We start from the raw sequence: 23,932 nt of genomic DNA on the forward strand, positions 1-23,932 counted from the left end.
ATTCCACTTTTATGAAGAAGTACTGAGGGTAGTCAAAATCAAAGACAGAAAGTACAGTGGTGGCAGCCAGGGGCTGGAGATAGGGGAGAACGGGGAGTTACTGTTTAATAGGCGTAGAGTTTCAGCTTTACAAGATGAAAAGAGTTCCAGGGATGGATGATGGTGATGACTGCACAACAGTGTGAATGTATTTAATACCCCTGAACCGTACACTTAAAAATCGTTGATATGTTGAATGCTATGCTATGTATTTTACCACCAAAACCAAAAACGAAAACAAAAAAACAGAATGAAGTAACGGGGGGAATAGATATAACATAGATAATTAACAAAATTCGCCAAAAATGGTAAAAGACTGGGCTTAAATTTATGATTTCATTGCAACAGAGTAAAAAGGAAAAATGAATTAAAATGTCAAATGACTATTAACAATTGAAATGGCTTTGTATTGGTCAATAATGACCACAAGGGCATCTTGACTTACTCATAAAACCCTTTTCTCTGAGGAACTCCATATGTTTTCTACATATATTAACTTTTCTCACAAGGTTGAATGAGAAATTTTCCAGAGGATATCTGCATAAGGTAAAGGAAAGAAATACAGAATATTGTGCCAAGTACTATGCTAAATGTGTTACATATGTGCCTCATTTTCTCCTCCCAGAGCCCCGGTAAGGGATTCGGAAAGGTTAGGTAAGCTTTTAAAGGCTGTTCATGAGAAGTGCAAATGGAGTCTCGTTAGGTTCACTAAAACTGAGTGTGCTCAACCGAACACTCATTAACCCAGTATTCACCCCTTATCAAAGAGGTTTGCAAGGGTAGCCCTTGTGAGAAGTACGGACAGTGAAAACAAACAAAAAGATCTCAATATTGAGGTCAACATAGTCAAGTCGTCAGAGCTAGACGGTAGAAGAAGGGAGGAGAAAAGGAGGGAAGGAAGAGGGAGAGGGGCAGAGCTTTGATCACTCCCAAAGACTTGCTTGAACTTAAGCCGCATCACCTCAAGTAATATTCCCTTTAACTCCAGTGTAAGTTCACAGATGGGTAGCTTCGACTCGAGGAAATTGAACTTTAAAGAACATGTATGCAACATATTGAAGTCTAGAATATTTTCAAACGCGGTAGGGTGTCATATAGCCACCAATTAACATTAGAATTTGCTCCTGAACGTACGGAGTTTCCAACTCAATCAGAGCTTATTTCTAAGTCTGTAATCATTCTGTAGACTCACCCCCAAAAAAGTAGTATTACAACATTATTACTAAGCAAAATACTAAAAATACTAAAACACAATGGAAGCTATTCTTTTCTGAGCACATATACGACTCCCATTGTTACTAAGAAAGCTGAGCACACACTCGTTTGGAGAAAAAAAAAAAAACCCATGTAATGCCTCAGAGCTATTATAAGTGATGCATTAGCTTCCTATGACTAAATAGGAAAAGCAGAGGCTGGTTAGATTTACAGTTTTCAAATATGTACATGTCCAATCAATTATTTATTTTGTGTTAATTTTAATTTAAGAAATTACCCTACATGAAAAGGTTGCATCACTGATAGATTAGATCATGACACTCTTTTCAGAAAAGCAAAGATAAGTTTAGTAAGTTTAAATAATACACTAAATAAAGGTTCCCTTCCTCACTGAGAAAACATGTGAGTTGAAGTCAAGTATGGGGACTTCTGGAATCAGTTTCATAATTACTTACGACCCCACAAGTAGTTAGGACAAAAATTCTTTATAGGAAAAAAATTTTTTTAATTCACAATTATGTGGTTGCATACATATTCACCACTAGCTATGCAGATCATAAGGTCTCAAAAACAAGTAAGTACACTCTCTGGGTTGTGAGACCTTAGTCTTTCTTGGAAGAACGGGTGTGCTGGGCGGAGAGGAGGGGGCCCTTAAAGCTGGAAGAGGCCTGGGAAGCTCACCCAACACTTGAATTTGAAAAAAGATAGATAAACCAACATTGGGTCCACTTACTGAGGATTATCTGCCTGGTTGCAATAGAACGGATATTATTTCTTTTACCATGGTCTGTGTGTTGAGGAGGTTGACATGATTTTTAATTGGATATTACCAAACTGAGTTGGGGACACTTTTTCTTTTTAAACTCATAAACATTTTTTTTAAACTACAACATTTTCCCCCCAATGGACAAAAAGACTTGGGCCCCCGAATGGCTTCATACGAGTTGGTTTTTAAAACCTGGAAACTGATTGGGTGATATTTAATCTCCAAGATTAAAATCACTTAGTGAATATTGTATTGTTCCACTGTTCTCGCTGTCATTTTGGCATTTGGGGCCTCGCTCTGCTGCTTCTGCTGGCGCACTTACCAGCTAATGAAACCTAGCCCAGGAGCAGCTGCCTGAATCTATGTCAAACTGCATCTGGCACCCATCTATCTTCCAGCATCTAAATTCACCTCTGAAATCATACAAAAGCAGCGCACAGCTCCCTGCAGCCACACCAACACACCAGTCTTTGTTTCACCGAGACTGTAAAGCAATTTTAGACCCTTTTTTTTTTAATTTGGCACATGTTTTAGAGTGGCAGCTTTTGAAAGAAATGACGGAAAGTTTTTGTTTTTTGTTTTTTTTTTTAAATCATGAGACTATCAAGTCTTAAAAATATCCTGTTAAAATTTGGTAGACCATCATTAGCACAGTTTTGGCTGAAATAGTGCATTTAGGGGCTTGCCAGTAGAGACACACTGGTGCCGACAGATCCCAGACAAGGAGGCGAGTCTGCTTAAAATTCTTGAGTTGTCACGGTTATTAAATATGCTGTGCCACAAAACCTTCCAGTACTCAAGGTTTTCTCCGTATCAGCTCTGCTAAATTATCAAAAATGCTGGTTTTAGCAGGAAAATATTTACATGTGAATTCAAGGAACATGACTTTCAAGTACCATTATATGAGAAAGGTTTTCTTGAGTGAGGGAATATATATTTAATACATATACATAATAAATAAATATTTAATACATAATATACCTATTTTAAAGATGAACCCTTTTCCCAAAAATAGTAATTAGTTGGATTGTTCTGTAACAACTGACTCTTCTCCTACCCTCCTGATGCTAATGACTTTAGAAGGGAATACTATTTTCTTTAACCAAGGCCTGAGCCATTAACAAGGAGTGTAACCTAAAAAAAAAGAAAAAGAAAAAGAGTGGGGGAGGGAGGAAGAAAAGAGTGTAACAAACATGTATGAAAGGATCTATAAGGAATGCCAAATCTTAGATAATGCCTCAAGCAAACTTAGTTCTTAGATCAGAAATAAGCGAAAAGTTTTTCTTTTTTTGCTCATTGATTTTATTCTAATATATATGTTAGAATTATACATATATAATCCATTTCTCTTTAGACAGTATTTACTTGCATCCTATAATTTCTTTTTATTATGCATTTACCATCCAAACTTTTTGAGGTGCACAGTTCAGTGACAGTAAGCACATTTGTACTGTTGTACAACCATCGCCACCATCCATTTCCAGAACTTTTTTTATCATCCCAAACACAAAGTCTGTCCCTTTTAAAGAATAAGTCTCCATTCCTTCCTGCCCCCCGCTGGCCTCTGATAACCTCTATTCTGCATTCTGTCTTTATGAATGTGACGTTTTAGGTACCTTACATTAGTGGGGTTGTGCAGTATCTGTTGTTTTTTGTCTGGCTTATTCCACTTAGTATGTTTTCCAGGTTCACCTATCTTATTGCATGTATTAGAATTTCATTTCTTTTTAAGGATGTATAATATTCTGTTCTATGTAGATACCACATTTTGTTTATCCAATCATCTGTAGATGGACACTTTGGTTGCTTCTACCTTTTGGCTACTCGGAGTAATACTGCTCTGAACATTGGCATACAGGTATTTGTTTGAGTTCCTGCTTTCAATTCTTTTGGGTATGCCCTAGAAATGGAATTACTGGATCATATGGTAATTCTATAGTTTTTGAGAAACCGAAAAGTAGCTTTTTAAGACAAAGCTTCTAAAACTTAAATTTGTCCTCGTAATGAGTCATAGATCAGTTTCATGACTGAAATTGTTCCTCTCTGATATGTGGAGGTTACAGTGTCCTCCACATTGCTAAACCCAAAGGTCATTCTCAGTCCTTGTCTTACTTGACCTGCACAGAGGATTGGCCAATCACTCTCTCCTCCTCCAGGAAACACCTTGTTCACTTGGCTTCCAGGATCCTACACTCACGGTCTTGGTCTTCCTCTCATTGGCCACATCTTCTCAGCCTCTCTCAGCTGGTTTCTCTCCCTCTCCCTGACCTCGATAGGGTCCCTGGGGTTCAATCTTTGGACTTCTTCACTATACTCCTTCCGTGGAGATCTCATCCAGTTTCATATAAATGCTGACAATTTGCAAACCTAAATGTCCAGTCTGTCTATCTCTCCTCTGAGCTCCAGACTGGAATAGCCCATTGCCCATTCAACATCTCCACTTAAATGTCTCAAATTCAACATGTCCTCCTTAACTTTCCCCCAAAGTTGTCCCTACCCCCGCAGTTTTCCCCATCTCAGTTAATGGCAACACCATTTGTCCAAGTCCTCGGCTCTAAAACCTTGGAGTCATCACTGATTCCTCTTTCCTTCATACCCCACATCCAATCTGGCAGGAAATCTGGCTCTGTCTTCAAAATCTAAATACAAATGAATCATTCCTCATACCTCTACTACCACCCCTGTCCAAACCACTATCACTTCTTGCCCAAAGTACTAAAACAGCTTCTGAAGTACTCTGGCTTGCTTTTATCCTGTTCCTCTACTGCCTATTCTCAACATAGAAGCGAGAATGACCCTTTTGACATGTTAAGTCAGGTCATGTCACTGTTCCACTCAAAATCCTCCAATACCTCTTCATTTCACTCAAAGTAGGACCCAAAGACTACAACATCTTAAAGGGCTCCCTATGCTCTACATTTTCATTGTCTCTCTAAATATCACCAAACTACTCTCCTTCACTCATTCTTGTGCCTCCCACCCTAGCTTCACTTCCTTGCTAGTCCTTGAACATGCTAGGACTTTTCTACCTCAGCGCTTCGCACTGGCTAATCCTCTGCCTGGAATTCTCTTTCTCCCCGTACCTGCATGGTTTTTCTCTTACTTCCTTCGAGACTGCTCAAAAGACACTGTCCTTTATTTTTAAATCCTGTTTAAAATGGCAAATTGCAACCCTCTCACTCCTGCAGTCTGCTCTATATCTTCAAATTCCGAACCCTAAACAACCCCTTAAAACTTTTTTTTCCCTAGCACTTCACATCTCCTAACATAATTGTATAACTTAGGTATTATGCTTGTCTTTTGCCCCAGTTAAACTGTAAGCTTCACAAAAGCAGGAGGCCCCTCCACCCCGGATTTTGTTTACTGTTGTATTTCTGGCATTTAGAAGAATGCCTACCTTGAGGAAGATGCGCTATAGTTTTTAAATGAAGGGGTCAGCAGAGAGACACCCTTCATTTTGGGATGGGCTTAGTATGGCTACATTCAAATGTTCAGCCTCTCTGCCTTCAGGGAAACCACAAACATTTTTGAAGCATCTTCTACGAGTCCAGCACGGTCCTAGCTGCTGGGGAAATACAGATATCCCTTCCCTCATGAAGGTCACAGTCTAATGGAGTCCTGAGAAGTTCATAATTTTTAACCTAACTTTTTTGAGATACTTCTATTTTCACATGCAGTTGTAAAAAACAATACCAAGAGATACCATGTACCTTTTACTTAGTTTCCCCCACGGGTAGCATCTTACGAAACCATAGCACAGGGTATGAGCTTTGATAGAGTCAGGATACAGAACTTTTCCATCAGCACACTGATCCCTGCCCTTTTATAGCTGTATCACGTCAACATCATTATACAGATGGACTCCTACAGTACGCAACCTTTTGGGACTATTTTCACTCAGCACAGTTCATCCAAGTTGTGGCATATACCATTAGTTCGTTTCTTTTCATTGCTGAGTAGTGCTGAACATACTAGTTAGTTTAACCACTCACTCACTGAAGAATCTGAGTTGTTTCCAGTTTGGGGCTACTATGATTAAAGCTGCTGTAAAAATTCATGTACAGGTTTGTGCACAAACCTAAGTTTTTGTTTTCCTGAGCTAACTGCACAGGTGTGCAACTGCGGGGTCGTGTGGTAGTGGCAAGCTTAGCTTTTGAGGAATCTGCCAAACTGCTTTCCAAAGGGCGTGTGACATTTTACATTCCTACCTGCAATGTGTCTGTAACCTACTTTCTCAGCAGCCTCACCAGTATTTAGTGTTGTCACTGTTTTTTATTTTAGCCATTCCAGTAGACCTATATGTATCCCCTTGTGGCATTAATTTGCATTTCCCGTGGATGTCCAGTGCCTTTTTGCCATCTGCATATCCCCTTTGGTAAAATGTCTCTTCATGTCTTTCGCCCATTTCTTAATTGGATTGTTTAGTTTGTTTCCTGTTGAGTTTTGAGAGTTCTTTATATATTCTCGATAGTAGTCCTTTGTCAGACATTTTCTCCAAGTCTACAGCTTGTCTTTTCATCTTTTTAACATAGTCTTTCATAGAGCGAACTTTATCTCTGATGGTCTAACTTGTCAATTCTCCCTTTCACAGATCATGCTTTTCATGTGTAATGCAATTTATTTTGTAATGGATCTGGGTCTTTACTGAGTAAGAGTTTGCCAGATTGAGAAATGAGGAAGAACACCCAGGACTAATGTATCAGAATGGCAACACTAGCTATGATGCCAGTTGGCTTAAAAAATATGAGAACTGCAGAACTCTCTGACAATCCTATACTTACAATAATACTCTATGTGTAACCAGAAAGTTCTATACTCTTTATAAGATGGTGAGGATGGGAAGTAATAGCTCTATGTTTATAATATGAAATATCTGGGACTTGGCTAATACACTTTCTTTAAAAACAAAGAAATTACTAACGCCAACCACTCTGAAACAATCTGTAATTCTAGATACTAGAAATGGAACTCAGAAAGGATTTTTTTATACAAATAATGTGGTGGTAATTAGATAAAGAGTATTGTAAGTAGAGGGGCCTCTCCTTTATTTGACAGGATTGTGTTTATAGAATGCTCTGCATAAATGAATTTTCTAGATAATTAATGAAGCTTACCTCTTTTGGAGTGCCAAAATGTTTTCTCTTTTCACCACAATGGAATACTCTGGAGCACTGTGACTAAATCTAAGTATTTTACTATGTGGTAATGTTGTTAAATGAGCAAAGCTTTGGGGCTACTAGACAATTGGATGCCCCTGTATCAAATTCCTCTGACCTGCCAGCTTAGTTTTAGCCTCCGCCTTCTGTATGTCCGTATTTGTTACTGGACATTCTGCTCTCAATTTTCGCAGCTGTCAAGATGCCTACTTCTCACTATACTTCCTCCTAATCTGCAGTGGTTTGGGAAGCCCTGTAACTACGCTAATAAGAATTCTGTCTAAATTAAAAGTAATAGGCTCTGAATGAGGACACGATTTTACTCACCTCTGAGTAAAATGCATTAGTGCATGGCCATGTGATATCCATTTTAATGCTGTTGAAAGCTTTGGGCAGAGGCTTCTAGCTTCCCCCAATATATTATATATTCTCCCTTTCTTCAATAACAATGTAATTTTTAGTTGAGGCCATGACTGCCCAACCAAGGACTAAATTCCCTAGCCTCTTTTGTAGTGGTGGGGGGCAGGGGGAAAGAAGTGGCCATGTGACTATGTTTTGGCAAATGGGATTTGAGCCGAAATGACAGTTTCTGTGACTTACGTGTTGTACCCATCTTTCCCCCCAGTCTGTTTTCCCTCCAGTGGCTGTTTTAGTGTGTGTTGCACCATCTTGGACAAAGGTAATGCTCCAGGGTAGTGGAGCAAAAAGATAAAAAGTGATATGATAACAGTTCCAGTGTACTGTTCCCTGGGGCTTTATCTATGACATCTTTGAGTATCAGTAATATTTTCAAGAAATGCCATAACATTCTTGATAAAAAATGAATTCTAAGTTAAAATACATATTACGTAGACCTTTCTGAGAGGAATGTTTTAGTAGGCAGCCTCTTACCTGGTCCCCATTGACTCCTGCCTCCTGATATTCAGGTCTTTGTGAAAATTCCCTTCTCTTGAGTATAGGCTAACCCGGTGACGCACTTCTAACAGACAGGTGCAGCAAATGCGAAGGGAGATGTCGCTTTCAAGATTAGATTTATAAAATGATTGTGGCCTCCATCTTATTCACCCTTTCTTGCTCAACTGCTCTGATGGAAGCCAGATGCCACATTGTGATCTGCTCTAGGCGGAGGCCCACAAATCAAGAAATTCCTTCCAACAGGGACTGGGGCCTTCGTTCCAACTGCCTGTGAGGAACTAAATCCTGTTCTCAACCGTGTGAGTGAACTTAGAAGTAGATCCTCCCTCAATCAAGCCTTCACATGAGACCACAGCCCTGCTTGGCACTGAGAGACCCCGAGGCAGAGGCACTCAACCAGGCTGCACCCAGAGTCTTTATTCACAGAAACTAAAATGATAAATGCTTATTGTCTGAAGGTAAGTTTTGGGGTAATTTGTTATACAGCAATAGATAACTAATACAGCTGTTCCAAAATATAAATATCAATGATAAGAGATTGTAATTTCAAAAAGTCATACATAAATTTCATTTCACGGTTTTGCTGCTTTTTATACATATTAGAAATTTGCAGATAGTGCTTATGTGAAAAAGAAAGTAATACATCATCTAGAGTATGAAAATAACTTCATTTACAGTTATACAATTTGGACACTAGCAAATCAGACTTTGAAAGTCACCCAATAATTAATTCTACTAAATATTTTAGGACTAATGCTTTCACATCAAAGTAATCAAGTAATCTATATTACATAGTCATAAAGATTTCTTATTCTTTTCCACCAAAATAAAATAGTATCTTGATTATAATGTAATTTAGGCTCAAACTCCAATTGTTAGATTTATAAAATGTTATAAAATCCACGAGGTACCAATAATAATAAGTAAATTTCAGTATGTTCAGATTTGGAAATGTTTATTAGTAATTTAAATATTTATGTCTTGGTAATCCCAACCCCCTAAGTAGACTCTTGTACAGAAAGCAACCAACGTTTTCCCTCCAGATTCATTTTTTTAAAAAACTCAAATATAGCAGATGTTTTTTGAACAGCAGCTTTATTGAGACAAAATTCACATACCACACGACCCATCCATACAAAGCATCTAATTCAATGGTTTTTAGTGTAGTCATGGTCATACAACCAACCGCTTATTGCACTTGGTGTGTTGGGAGGACAAGATGGAAAGAAAGTAGAAAGAAGGGACTTCGACAGAAACTACCACCCTTTCCAAAGGCTAAAGTCCCATCTCCCAAAGCTAAACCGCAGGAATTTTTTCAAAGTTTATTCTTCAGACAACTGGCTAAAATTCCTAGGTTCCTATTCAGTCTTTAGTTTAATGACACTGTCCTCCATCCCTATAGTCCTATGGTTGCTCCTGGCCACCACTCTTTCCCCTTCCCTCTAGCTGCAGATCCAAAGGCCTCCCAAAGCACATGGTACTCTCCAGTGCAGAGCTTCTGTACAGTGTGCAAAATGTCCCAAATGGGAGGCAGGTACACTGAGATGCGGATCCCTCCGTCTGCAGGGCAGCTATAGAGGGCCCAAAGCAATGGAAACTCTTTGGCCAGGGCAGAGGCACGGCTCACCCTCCTCAGTATTTTCTATATGTCCCAGCAGGAAAAAGACTGTGAAGCATTATTCTAATTTGACTTATTCGGGGAACAAACATCAACACCAACCACGTTCTATCACGCTGCTAGGTACTGGGGCAACAAATCAAAAGACAGTCCCTTGCAGTCTGGGAAGAGGGACATAGAAGTAATTCCAGTACACCGTGATATGAGCCCCAATATAACAAAGAAAGAATATAACAAAGAAAGCTCCTAGAACTGGTTTGAGAAACAAAAGAGAAGACAGAAGAAAAAACAGACAAGAAATGGCTGCCTCTAGCTAAGGGACTGCTTTCTCAGGGAACCTGGAGGGTAAGTGGCACCTTCTTCACCTTATCACCATATCCCAACACCAGCACAGTTCGTGGTTTAGTCCAGGTAGTAAATAACTTGGCTGAAGGAACAGAGTTCACAGGCCTCTTCTTATGCAATGTGACCCAATAACCAAGGGTTCCCTTTTGACACACTGTGCAGAATTACAAAACCGTTGGAATGCGTGATCTTTGTCTTTAGTCTCCTGGGATTAATTGATCCTTGGGGGGGGGGGGACTCCTATGATCTGGTATTTCTCAATTCCTCACTAAATGTAAGCATAAGAATTCATTTAATTTAATTCAACACGTAATTAATGAGTGCCCACTATGATAGAAAGCCTTTCAGTGGAAAATTTACAGATTTCACAATACTCATTTTTAAAAAATACTATCTGCCAAATAAACTTGGTAAGAAAAACTAGGTTCTAAGAAAGTTACGTCCTTTCTTTTCTTTTTCTTTTCTTCTTCTTTTTTTAGTGTAAGGGAGAAGTTCTGAGAAGAAATAAACAAGAACCGCCTCCCTGAGAGGAGACACTCAGGAATATTAAGAAAGAGGGAAAGCATAGTAAAGAACTTGAACTCAGAATAGGGAAACACTTAAAACAAACCAGGAAGAAAAGCAAACCAGGCGCAATGGTTACATCCATTTTCTATCTCCCTGGTAATTTACGAAGGCTTTAGACTTCATCCTCTGCAACAACATATCTTAGAATTCAAGTTTGCTTGGTGTTTATTTCCCATTATTTTTTAAATACAGCTGCAGACAAAGAAAAACAAACCCTCCTACTAGAGAGTAAAAAAGAAAATTACAGAAAATACAAAGTGACAGCTATAGCACGTTCTATTTATTTTGAACTATAAAAATATCACTGATGCACAGCTGTCAAATACAGCAAACTCAAGAAAATGTGGAAGGAAGATATTCATATAGGAAACAAGAGTGCAAACAATTCCCAACAATAAGGGGTGTAACTACTACTCTGTCACACTTAATCCCTGGGATCCACAGCACTTAAGGAATTCCTGGTAGCTGAATCTACACAACAGGAAGAATGACACTCCTGTCCTTCAAACCGCCTTTTCTCTGGGCCAGTCAAAAATCTTCTGACTGTGAGCATTGCACCCTATCTAATCAAACCATCACCATTCCCCCAGAAAAGGAATCCCAATCAAGTCTTCCTTGAGTCTGCCCTCGAAGTTGACTACCTCTGCATCTTTTGCCTGGGGTGAAGATTCATACTTCAGAAGGATGATTAGCAAAACCAGAAAGAAACTATTCCGGAGAGGCAGGTGGACAAGCATATTACAGAAACCATGAGATGGATAAAGGGAGTTAAAAATTAGAATTTGAAATTGAATTCTACCTATATTCCTGAAATCCTAATTTTCGTTGCTTTATCATTGTGCATCCTTCCTTTCTCCACCCCCACCCCCTACATGAAGAAACCTTTTAAAAAACACTATTAGAATGTAGCAGAACTGACTGGTTTGGTTTTAAGTACTTCTTCCTGTATCTGGGAGGTTCATAATCAGTGATGAAGAGCAAAAGGAAACTGAATGAGGGGCTGGATTATGTAATTTGATTCTAACAGAAACAGAAAACCTGTGTAATCCATGAACGGAATAATCAGAAAATGAATCATCAAGAAAGGATATAAATTTACCAAATATCCTAGTGATTGAGTTTTCCCTGATTGTATTTTTCCCTTGGGCTTGTATTCACTATTTGCTGAACACTACAAGTAAGTAGCTTATTACCCTACAATTCAGATAAAATTGAATATTTAAGATCATTTTCATTAAGGACAACATGATTCCTTACGCATTTTTACCTCACTTCATCTTTTGCTTCAGCAAAATTCTGTCACTGAGTAACGCCTACAAATCATGACACAGATTATTTACCAATGGATCTGATAACTGAAGAGATCGACTGTTAAAATTGTAGATCATCATGTGGCACATTAATGATTTGGTCTCTGTACAGTTTTATTTCTTTTGGCAGGTATTTGTTTATAATCTATGGTACCGAATAACACCTTGTAGTAAATGTATACTGTGAAAACGTGTTTCTTGCAAATGAAATCTCTGAAAGCTCAATATGTGTTTTTCAACATCTTTAACTAGATTTTCCTGGAACTTATATTATTGCTCTTGATCTCAAACTTTTTATTGACTCTTTTATATACATTTTTTGTTCAAAACTGAAGACAAAATTCAGAACTTAGAAATTGTGAAGGGTGTTTGTTTGTTTTTTTGGTGTTATTGTCTTGTTTTTTACAAACACTGTTTCTCCATAAGTATAACTAATTATCTTTCTAAGGAATCTTTCTGAAATAAATTGATCATAACTTAACTTGTATCTAAGACTTCTTTAAATGTTATTATAGCTCAATAACTAGATTTCAAAATAAGGCCATGTATTTTATTTTATTATTATTATTTTTTTTTTTACAGTTTTTTTTTTAAGATTTTATTTATTTATTTGACAGAGAGAGAGACAGCCAGCGAGAGAGGGAACACAAGCAGGGGGAGTGGGAGAGGAAGAAGCAGGCTCCCAGCGGAGGAGCCTGACGTGGGGCTCGATCCCGGAACGCCGGGATCACGCCCTGAGCCGAAGGCAGACGCTTAACGACTGAGCCACCCAGGCGCCCCAAGGCCATGTATTTTAAATAAAAGACAATTAAGCAGTCAACTTTTAAGTTTTCAAAATTTCATTTTAAAATTGTACTGGTTTGTATTTTAAGGATGCAAACAGGAATCAGATTCATGATACATTTAATCAATTTTATTATTCTTTGCAAAGAACGAATTTTTGTTTCATAGTTTTTAAAATATTCTTTTGCTCTTTTTTTCTATTTTTTTTATTGATCTCTCTTTCTTATTTTCTTCTTTCTACTTACTTTAGGTTTAATTTACTCTTCTTTTTCTGGATTATCCAGGTAGAAACTTAAGTCATTGATGTTGGATCTTTTTTCTTCTCTAGTATCAGCATTTAATATTATACATCTCCCTCAGGACTGCTTTAACAGCAATCTTACAAATTTTAATACATTGTAATTTCATTTTCTTCCAGTTCAAAATATTTTCTATTTTCCCTTATGATTTCTTTAAACCCTGTGTTATTTTTAAAGTGTAAAGTTTAATTTCCAAATATTTGGTAAATTTCCCACATACATTTCCATTGTCGATTTCTAGTTTGATTCCACTGTGGTCAGAGGACATATTCTCCATGATTTCAATCTTTAAAAATTTACTGAGACTTTTTCTGTAGCCAAAAATATGGTCTATCTTGGTGAATGTTCTAGTACACTGGAAAAGAATGTGCATTATGCTACTGTGCTGAGATCGAGACCTAAGCAGAAATCAAGAGTCAGATGCTCAACTGACTGAGCCACCCAGGCGCTCCCCCAGCAGTATTTTTTTTTTTTAAAGATTTTATTTATTTATTTGACAGAGATAGAGACAGCCAGCGAGAGAGGGAACACAAGCAGGGGGAGTGGGAGAGGAAGAAGCAGGCTCATAGCGGAGGAGCCTAATGTGGGGCTCGATCCCATAACGCCAGGATCACACCCTGAGCCGAAGGCAGGCGCTTAACCGCTGTGCCACCCAGGCGCCCCCCCCAGCAGTATTTCTTACTCTGAATGAAGTCTACTTTGTCCGATAATGATATAGCCACTACAGCTTTCTTTTGATTAGTGTTTGTACAGCTTATTTTTTCCCTATTCTTTTACTTTTAACCTATTTGTGTCTTTATAGTTTAAGTGTATAAATAATATATAATTATAGATGGCCAATTATAGTTGGGCCCTTCTTACAGATAGCATATATAGTTAAGTCTTGTTTTTAATCCAGTCTGATTCCTTTTAATTGTATTGTTTCAACCAATTACACTTAATGTAATTATTAAACTAGGCTGGCTCTAAATCTAGCATCTCATCTGTTCTTTGTTCCATTTTCCCTCTTTTCCTCCCTCATTTTGGGCTGAGCATATTTTACTATTTCATTTCGCTTCTTTATTATATTTGCAATATTCATAAACTTAACACAATATACCTTCAAATAATATACAACTTCACATATATTGTAAGAACCATTCATGGTACTACTGATGTCATTCATTTTTCTTCTACATTAAATAATAAGATCCACAATACAATCTATTTGTTTGCTTTTAAATAGTCAATTGTCCAAGAGTTTTGTTTTGTTTTGTTTTATTTTGTTTAATGTTACATGGGGAAAAGTCTTTCCTATGAGTAGTTTGTGATACTTTTCAAAAAAAAGAAAAAAAAATCCCTATCTGTAAAATTCTCTTTAAATGTCTTTTTTTCCCCCGGCTTCTTTTAAGATTTTAATCTTCATATTGGTTTTCATCAATTTGGTTATGATGTACCTTGGTGTGGTTTTGTGTTTGTTCTGCTTCAGATTCATTTAGCATCTTGAGTCTGTAGGTTTAGTTTTCAGCAAATTTGGCTATTTTTGTCCTTTATTTTGTCTCACTTTTTTCTCCCTCCATCCTTAGAACTTCAATTACATATATATCAAACCACTTATAATGTCCCACAGGTCACTGAGGCTCTGTTCATTTTTCTTTTCTTTTCTTTCTTTTTTTTTTTTTTGGCAGTCATTTTACTCCATGCTTCATATTGAATAGTTTCTGTTGCTATGTCTTCCAGTTCACTGACCCTTTTATTCTGAATTTCTAATCTGCTGTGAATCTCATCCAGTAAATTTTTCATTTCAGACATTGTATTTTTTAGTTCTAGAAGTTTCTGTTTTTAAGTCTTTTCCATTTCTGTCCTTTTTTATGATTATGTTTTAAGTCCTCAGTCATACTGATAATAATTGTCTGCTAATTCATTATTTTAGTCATTTCTAGTCCCCCTTATACTATTTTTTGTTTCCTTCTGGTGATGAATCATACTCTCTACTTCACATGTCTAGTAATTTTTTATTGGATGCTGGACATTATAAATGTTGCAATTTTTAGTGTCTGGATTTTATTGTCTTCCTTCAAAAACTGTTATTTTGTTTTGACCAGCATTCAAGTTACTTGCAGATCAACTTGATCCTTTCTAGGCTTGTTTCAAGTTCTGTTAGGATAGCAGGGTTTTTCAATCTTGGTTCTACTGATATCTTGAGCCATATAATTCTTGGTTGTAAGGGGCCTGCTCTGCGGATTACAGGTTGGTTAGCAGCATTCCTGGCCTCTACTCATTAGATATCAGTAGCACCTCCCAGTTGTGATGACACAAAATGTCTCTAGATATTGCCAAATGTCTTCCGAGGGATAAAATTGTCCTTGGGTGAGAACCATTGGTCTAGGGTAGCTTTTATTCTAGGGTGGTTCAGCCCTATTTCCAAAGTGTGACCTTTCTGGTACCTCTACTGAATGACCCCCTGGCTACTCAGAACTCAAACAGCATAATGCCATAGGTAAAGTCTGGGAATCATTAGCTTACAGGTTCTCCCAGTTCTTTGTCTGGTGTACAGAAAACAGTTAACATAGCAGGCCTGATTGCTATCTTTTGAAAGGCCTCCTGGGAACTTGGACTTCAGAAGTGTTCCCAACATACTGATAAGAGTGGCTCACTGGGCCTAAACTGTTTGTACAAACAGTACGGTTTATGCTGAACATCTGCTTTCTTTGTGAAAGCCTGGAATTTTGGTATGTGTCAGGTCGAACATGCCTACGTGACCAGCTCCTAATAAAAACCTTGGTACTAAGCCTCTAATGAGCTTCTCTGGTAGACAACATTCCACATGTGTTGCCACATATGATTTCTAGAGAAATTGTGTCTTGTGTGATTCCACTGGAAGCATACTCTTGGAAGCTCACACCTAGTTTCTTCCAGACTTCACCCCATGCACCTTTTCCCTCCATTGACTTTTGTTTTGTATCTTTTCATTGTAATAGATCTTAGCCAGGAGTATGACTATATGCCAAGTCCTGCGAGTCCTCCTAGAGAGTCATCAAACTGACGCTGATCTTGGGACCACCAACACACCCAGTTTGTGGACTTTAACCACAGACATGCATAGCTGAGTATTCAGCAACAGATTCCAGGGACCCCTATGCAGATGTCTGCATAGTTCTCCCTCTCTGGTACCTGGCCTCACAAATTGTAGTCTCTTCAGCCTCACTGAACTCTAATCTATCTCCCCTCAGCTCAGCTACAAGGTGGACAAACAGTGCTCCAGGCAGAAACCTGAGATGATCTCAGGGCTTACTCCATTTCTCTCTCTCAGAGATCATAGTCCTGCACTGCCTATTGGGCAGTTATGCATCTGCAAAGGGCCAACCATCCATTGTCACTGATACTGATTATACTCCCTATTACCCTGTTTATCAATGTTTTCTTTTATTCATTTAGCATACCTCTTGATAATTTTTTTGCTTCTTATCCACATCTCATTGAATAAGACTATCTCCTACCACTCTGTCTCACGTGCCTATCTATCTGAATCACGTTCATTTATCTGTTCCAACAGATATTTATCATGCACCTAGTATAAGGGAATCTAGTATGGTAGTTAAGAGCATGTAATCTACAGCCAGGATGCCTGGGTTCAAATTCTGTTTCCTCCTCTTAACAGATCTGTAGCCTTGGACAAAGTACTTAACCTCTCTGTTCCTCAGTTTCTCCATCAGTTAAATGGATACAACAGTATCTCCCACACAGGGTTGTCAGGAGGGCATGTGACCCTCTCAACAAACCTATATGGGAGATAATGTCAACGAAGTTCTTAGAATAGTGTCTGGCACACAGGAAGATCTACAGAGAACTTGCTGCTGCTGCTGCTGCTGCTGCTGCTGCTGCTGCTGCTGCTGCTGCTGCTGCTGTTACTACTACTACTACTACTACTAAAGCCAAGCATTATCATAGATGTTGGACAAAAGTGAGTAAGACAAAGCCCTCTTTTTAAAAAGGAGTCTCAGACTCATTAGAGGGCACACGACAAGGAACAATGTAATAATATTTCAGTAGTTCAAATAATCATTGTAAGATAACATTTACTGTGCACTAAATAGTTTAATCTGCCATTTAATCTTCATAGCAACTCCACAAATTAGAGACTTGTATGTCCATTTTACAAAGAAGGAAACTGAGTACTTGAAGGTTCACATCCAAGGTCATACAGCCACTATACTGCTGGGATTTGTACAGCATGATACAGTTAATGGATGCACCCACTGGTTGCTAGATGAGCCCACTGGAGACTGGAGTTTCTCAGGGCCACCACTGCTCCTCTTCCCCACTCAAGAGCTGAGAGGACTGGATATGGGGTGTGAAGAAGAGAGCTGGGCTTCCAGTTGAGATGACAAAAGGGTGGAGAGAGATGCCATAACAGGAGATAGAGCATTTAGGAGGGTAAACTAGAGTCTGGGGAGAGATAACAAATTTAACTGTGTATATGCTGAGTCAGGGGCCCACAAGACATTTAGAAGAATACTTTGTAATACCTTACTGGAGACCAGATGCAAGGTCTTACCCATTATCTCCTTTTCTTACCTTAATTAATTATTACCTTTAGTGTTGTTTTCAACCCCCATGTCCAAAGTCTTCTGGATGTATGAAAAAGAACACTACCCAATATGTTTGGAGAAATATGTCTATGAGTTTGGGGGGGAAACTGGAAGGGTTAGAAGGCACTGGACTTAAAATTATTAAATTTTTAGAAAAAGTGACAAATACAGCTTCTGCTGTACCCTTACAACAAGGGCACAGTCAACAAAGCAGTTTTTAAAAGTAAATAGAAGGTAGCCAAACAATTGGGTTTACAAGGTATTTGGGAAGATAGAATGCAATTGTGCAACACTGGAATTCGACCAGACCATTAGGGTCAAGGAGTTAAATGTAAAAGGTGCTTCCAATTGCCATTTAACAAGGAGTTAAAAGTAAAAGGTAAAAATGTCTGCTATCCTATGCATTAAAACAAAACTTCTAATCATACTGACTTGCAGTTCAGTTTTTCCTTAATTCTGAAAGTAATCAAGCACATTAGATAAGTAGTACAACCAAAGGACAGAAAAGATAATACCCAAAAAAGTATACATGAGAAAAAAATCTTTTAATTAGTGATTTGAAATCATTTAATATGTGTATTTACGACAGTAGTTCTGTAAAAAGAAATCATGCGGAGAATATACCAACATTTAGTTTATGTTTTCACAAGTATACGCTGACTTTCTTATAATTAAGTACACAGAGCTCAAAACAGCCAACGCTACAGAAAGCTTACACTGACTGTTAACCATTACAGAAGAGGTTGAGAGATATTTGCTAATGACTACCATAAAAGGAATGGATGACTAAGAACGGAGAGGATGTGTGACTAAAAAGTCCCACTACAGTTCTTTGAAAATTCCCTGAATAACTAGGCATGCCAAATGTGGTCTGTCATAAAATTATTTGATGCTAAACTCTGTAGTTAGACAACAAATACATGCTTTGCCCAAAGGATAAAGCCTTTGTATAAATCATTCAATTGCAGAGTGCCAAAACAACAAGAACATCAGTAAGTGAAAGTGTTTTTCAAATTGAAGTGTGGCCCCAAGTTCAAATGCTGCTAGGCTAGATGAGGCTAACTCCCCAGAGAATTCATTCAGTTCCAAGGGTGCTGGACTACACATTGGGCTACTGCTGCTCTTCCCTATACCTGAAAATGTACAGTAAGTTTCTCACAGATCCTCAAACACGAGAATAATCCAAGGCAGCACATTACAGTCTATCCTTGGTAAATCAGCCTTCTCACCCCAAAGGCTCACCACAGCTATACTCAAACCGCAGACTTCAAAAGGAAATCCCAGTACATTGGGAATGCATCCTACTTCTTTCAAATACACGCTGTCTCTGCAGACACTGACACAACTGATTTTCCAAAGGAATGCTATTCTCCCCAAATAGTAATTCCAACTTGTAATAATTAATAATAGTTACTATATAAACAATGTCATTCCGTCCTTAAACTTGTGAGGTAGATATGACATCATTTTTCAGTTGGGGATGCATGCTCATGGTCACATCTTTTAAGATCAGATTGAAACTCAAGTTTGACTCCAAAACTCATGTTTGTTTTACTACACTTCACTGTTTCTTGATATTTTTCTGTTACCAGCGCTCATGGTAGAAAATACATTGAGCACGTAATGACTCAAATGGGGAAACAGTTTTGAGTAACTACAGAAATACTTTATAACACACAACAGTGACTTTTCGTGCTGTGTAACTGAGAATATAGGTATTTTTCTGTTCAGTTTTATAATTTTGGTTTTCCTAAACATGTTTATAGCACGCTATCATATTTTAACAACACATGGGTTTTTAGTGAAATGTCCATCTCCAGCATGTATGAATCTTGCATCTTTTAGAACCTATGTTTTATGTATACAATGAAAAAGAAAAAGTTCTTTATTCCTCTACACAGCTGTCTTTCATTCAATATAACTGATTCAAAATGAAGGATGAAACTTACTTTCCTTACTGGGATTTTAATATTTCTTCTACCTAGTGACTGATGTACAAGGAAACAGAACTTATTTAATAAAAAGACATTTTAATTTTTTGAAACAATAAATTACAAAGTGGCATTCTGCTCTACTGAAAGAATGCAGAATCCAGTATTATTAAAAATGTCAAGTACCATTATTACAGAGGACATCTGTTGCTTTTGTTGCACCTATCCCTATTCTTCCATAACAGCACCCCACTTTTCTTTGAGAGCCACCCCTCTCTTTTCCCCAGCCCAGTTGATTCTACTCTCAGTACCAGGGATAGCCACATGATCTAGGCCTGGCCAATCAAAGCATTCCATCTCCCTCGCCACGGTGATCGGTTCACAGATGCGTATATGTCCCGAGACAGACCAGTGAGATCCAATGCCAAGACCTCTGCACAAACGATTGGGAAGGAAGTGCTCTCTTTCTGCGAAGGATTCCAAAAAGGTAAGACCATCGCCTTTGGCTGTTGCCACTACCCCATGGGGACAATATACCTAAGAATGAAGACACCACAGGAGAAAACAGTGAAGAAAAGTAAGAAAAGATTACATATTCCTGATGCTATTGAACTGCAGCAGCAGGTTGAGAATGGGAAGGTTGGTGTTAGAAGCCTACCCCCGTCATGTGGCCTTACTCGGCTACAGACCACCCAGCTTCTCTGGACCCTTTGTTTCTAGCCTTCCAGGCAATTCATGCTGATTCAGGAGAGCACCTGGTACCATTTATAGATTAGGTAGAAGAACAAAGTTAGTTTCTGTTTTTGCAACCAAGAACCCTAGCTAGTCCAATGGGCGAACAATTTTATGATCTTAGGCTGGAGAAGACCTGCCAAAAAAAGATAGCTGACTACATAACAATCTAAAAATAGTAATAAAGTAAGAAAAAATAAATTACAGAAAAATAAGTATGTGAATGTGCAATTCACAAAAGAATACTAGTCAATATATACAGTTTAAAATTTTCAAATTAATGAGAAGAAAAGCAATTAAGGTAAAAAAGCAAAACAGAAAGATACTAGTCTCCCAAAACAACAATCCTAGGAAGGCAAAACCACTTCTGTGTCATTTATTATTGAGACCCTAGCATACCCTGGCACATAGTAGGCACTCAGATATTTATTATACGAATGAATCAGTTTAGGAAATAAGCAACTGGATATAATGAGACAGATCTTCTCATGTACTGTTAGTAGGAGCACACAACTGTACAGACAGTGGAAAACAAATCGGCAATATTATAAAATGTTTTAATATACGTTCTACTAGACTCAGCAAACCTATAACAAATTTATCTTACTGAGAAAAATGGAAAAGTGTGCAAAGATGTAAGTGTAAGTGATATTCCCAGCAGTACATTGCTTCCAGGAGAACAAATGAAAAACAATACAAATGTCTGGCAATAATGGTAATTTAGCGAGGAGATTATTATACATCCATTCACATTGGAATACAATGCTGCTATTTAAAAAGATAATCTATATTGACATGGAAAGGATTCCCAGCCTGAAAACAACAGAAAGCAAAATGGCTTCCAGTGTATGACTTTATTTAATAAAGTTATTAATTTCTATATATCCCCTGGGGGAGGGTCTAGAAGCTTATTCATCAACATGATGTCAATGGATTCTGAGTGGAGGAATTATGGGGATTAATACTTTTATGGTTTGGATTTCTTGAACAAACATATATTATCTTTATAAACACACAAAATAATAATAAAATGACACACGTGCATATTCATGGAGAACTAGTACAATTTTCAAAGGAATTAAATTTAGTATGTAGTCAGATAAGATATGAGAGACTCTTAATCATTATGGCAATGTAAGCCTAAAATTGAGCAAACTGACTTAGCAGGGAATAAAATCCTCCCGCTACCTCACCTTCATCTAGTGGTGTAAGGCCCAAGGGAAAGACGGATGCAAGAGAAGGTACCCAGATAAAGCCGTCTGAGGAAAGAACATGTTTTATCTTATAACTGATGCTTTTCCAAATTCACACAAAAAGGAAGTGCACTGAGGAACTATGAGGGAATAAACCAAGGCCATCAGTTGCTCCGATGGTCACTGAATCAGTTCTGACCAGTCAGAAACCCTACACCTGAACACACATCCAGAATGCAACGGAATTCTCTCATCCAACACCATTAGAAGGTCTCTTATTTTGCTGCAAACTAAAGCATATTCACCCACTACTGACCCCCAAATCCCCCAACATATAATCAGTTTAAAAAGTAGTAAGTAGGGTCTCCTGGGTGGCCCAGTCAGTTAAGCGTCAGACTCTTGACTTTGGCTCAGGTCATGATCTCAGGGTTGTGGGATCAAGCCCTGTGTTGGGCTCTGGGCTCGCTGCAGAGTCTACTTGAAATTCTCTCCCTCCCCCTTTGCCTCTCCCTCACTTGCACGCACACTCTCTCTCTAAATAAATATTCAAAAAAAAAAAAAAGAAAAAGTAGTAAGTACATTGTTTGGCATGTAATATAGAAAGTGAGATTGATACAGGAAGAGGTAATATAATACAAGCTGTCAGTCTAATACAGGAAATAGCACAATCAGCACATACGAAAGTCTTGTTTCAGTGGCCTATAATATCCTGAAGTACTTAAAATCTCAAGAATTCTGCCTTTGAAACAGAAAACTCTCTGCAGGGTATCATAACTTGTACAATACATCCAAGTTAATACTGTAAACTCTCTCCATTTCTTTCTTTTTTTCTTTCCTTTCTTTCTTTCTTTTTTTTTTTTTTAAGAGAGCGTGCTGGGGGTAGGGGCCAAGGGGAGGGGGGAGAGATAGGATGAGAGACAGAATTTTAAGCAGGCTCCACATCCAGCACAGAGCCCAACGTGGGGCTTGATCTCAAAACCCTGAGATCATGACCTGGGCCGAAATCAAGAGTCAGACGCTTAACCTACTGTGCCACCCCAGCGCCCCGAACTCTCTCCATTTCCTCAAAAAATAAGATACACGGTGAATTCAAGCATGCCGAACTCCATCTCAGAATTTACATATTCAAGTGTAGGCAGTGTAGCATAATGGTTAAGACCTTGGGGGCAGACGGTATGAGTACAAGTCTTGGCTCTGCCATACACTAGCTATGAAATCTTGAGCAAAAATAAGACCTGCTTCCGAGCTTTAATGATTAAGTGAGTGAATACTAACAGCACTTAGAACAGTTCCTTACACAGAGAATGCTCAATAAATGTATTAGCTATTATATGATTACTGGGCATAAAGGATGTGCCAGTACTCCAAATGCTGTGGGATAGCCATGGAACTAACCAAGCTAAATTTAAGTTTTAAGGCATTTATAATTCAATTCATTATAGTTCCGACTTTTTTAAAAAGAGGTGAATAATTAATTCTTTGAGGTGCTTTAAAACTCTGCGTTAACTAAATGTTATTCATAAGGTTACACAGTACAATTGTTTCAAAGAGTTCAGAGGCTTAATCTAATTAAATTTCTGAGCCAAAATGTGGTAACTTTTTTTTCAAATAGACAATTTGTAAAAGTGAATATGTTTATCAGTTGCAGGTTTTATACTGGAAAAAAAAAAATCTTTGCAAACATGACACACATACTTCAAAGAACTGGTAATGAGGAGTTTACAACAGTAATTACTACAGATTTGAAAGGGACCATCACCAAATTCAGCTATATGAAAAGCCTAGTCCTAAGAAATGCTCTAATCTTAGATGTACCTTTTTCCTCCCTTCATTCTATTAAAATGAAGGTTGTTTCTTTTTTTGTTGTTTTAAGATTTTATTTATCCATTTGTGAGAGAGTGAGAGAGTGCCAGAAAGCACAAGCCAGGGAGAGGAGCAGAAGGAGAGGGAGAAACAGACTCTCTGCTGAGCCAGGAGCCTGACACAGGGCTTGATCCCAGGACCCAGAAATCAGGATCTGAGCTGAAGGCAGACGCTTAACTGACTGAGCCACCCAGGCACCCCTAAAGTTTGTTTCTTTTTATTTCTTTATCATTCCATTTTGAGCCATCCCTTAATTTCATTACCACATCATTAGACTTCATTTCACTGACCTTATTTTTAATAGGGATGCTCTTTTAAAATAGAGGTCTCTATTTTTGCAAAAGATCATGAGACCTAAAATCTGGCCAAATCATTTTATCAATTAATCTGCAAGAGTGCTTCAACACATAGTGCAGTTGGTTTTGGTGGAGACGATCTGTAAAACATACATTACTAGAAACCTACTTTACCCCAGCATGTTTAACCACTTCTCTTAGTAAAGAGGTCTTTGGTGTGATGACTAGTGATTTGTTTTGTTCTGAGATCTGAGGAAGACCCCTTTGCAGCAGGTTTGATTATTTAAAAGTCATAAATATGGCTCCCTTTTTTTGGTAGTAAAACATCTTAAC

At 38.1% G+C, this 23,932-nt stretch overlaps 1 protein-coding gene across 2 annotated transcripts in view; it reads right to left on the reverse strand.

The window, feature by feature from the left end:
• Positions 1 to 23,932, reverse strand: part of SERTAD2 (SERTA domain containing 2) — a 110,510-nt gene that overhangs the window by 47,844 nt on the left and 38,734 nt on the right. The gene's annotated exons all lie outside the window — the stretch shown is intronic.

This window comes from Ursus americanus, chromosome 7 (genome assembly GCF_024610735.1).
Source record: "Ursus americanus isolate L20-20 chromosome 7, mUrsAme1.1.p, whole genome shotgun sequence".
NCBI lineage: Eukaryota > Metazoa > Chordata > Mammalia > Carnivora > Ursidae > Ursus > Ursus americanus.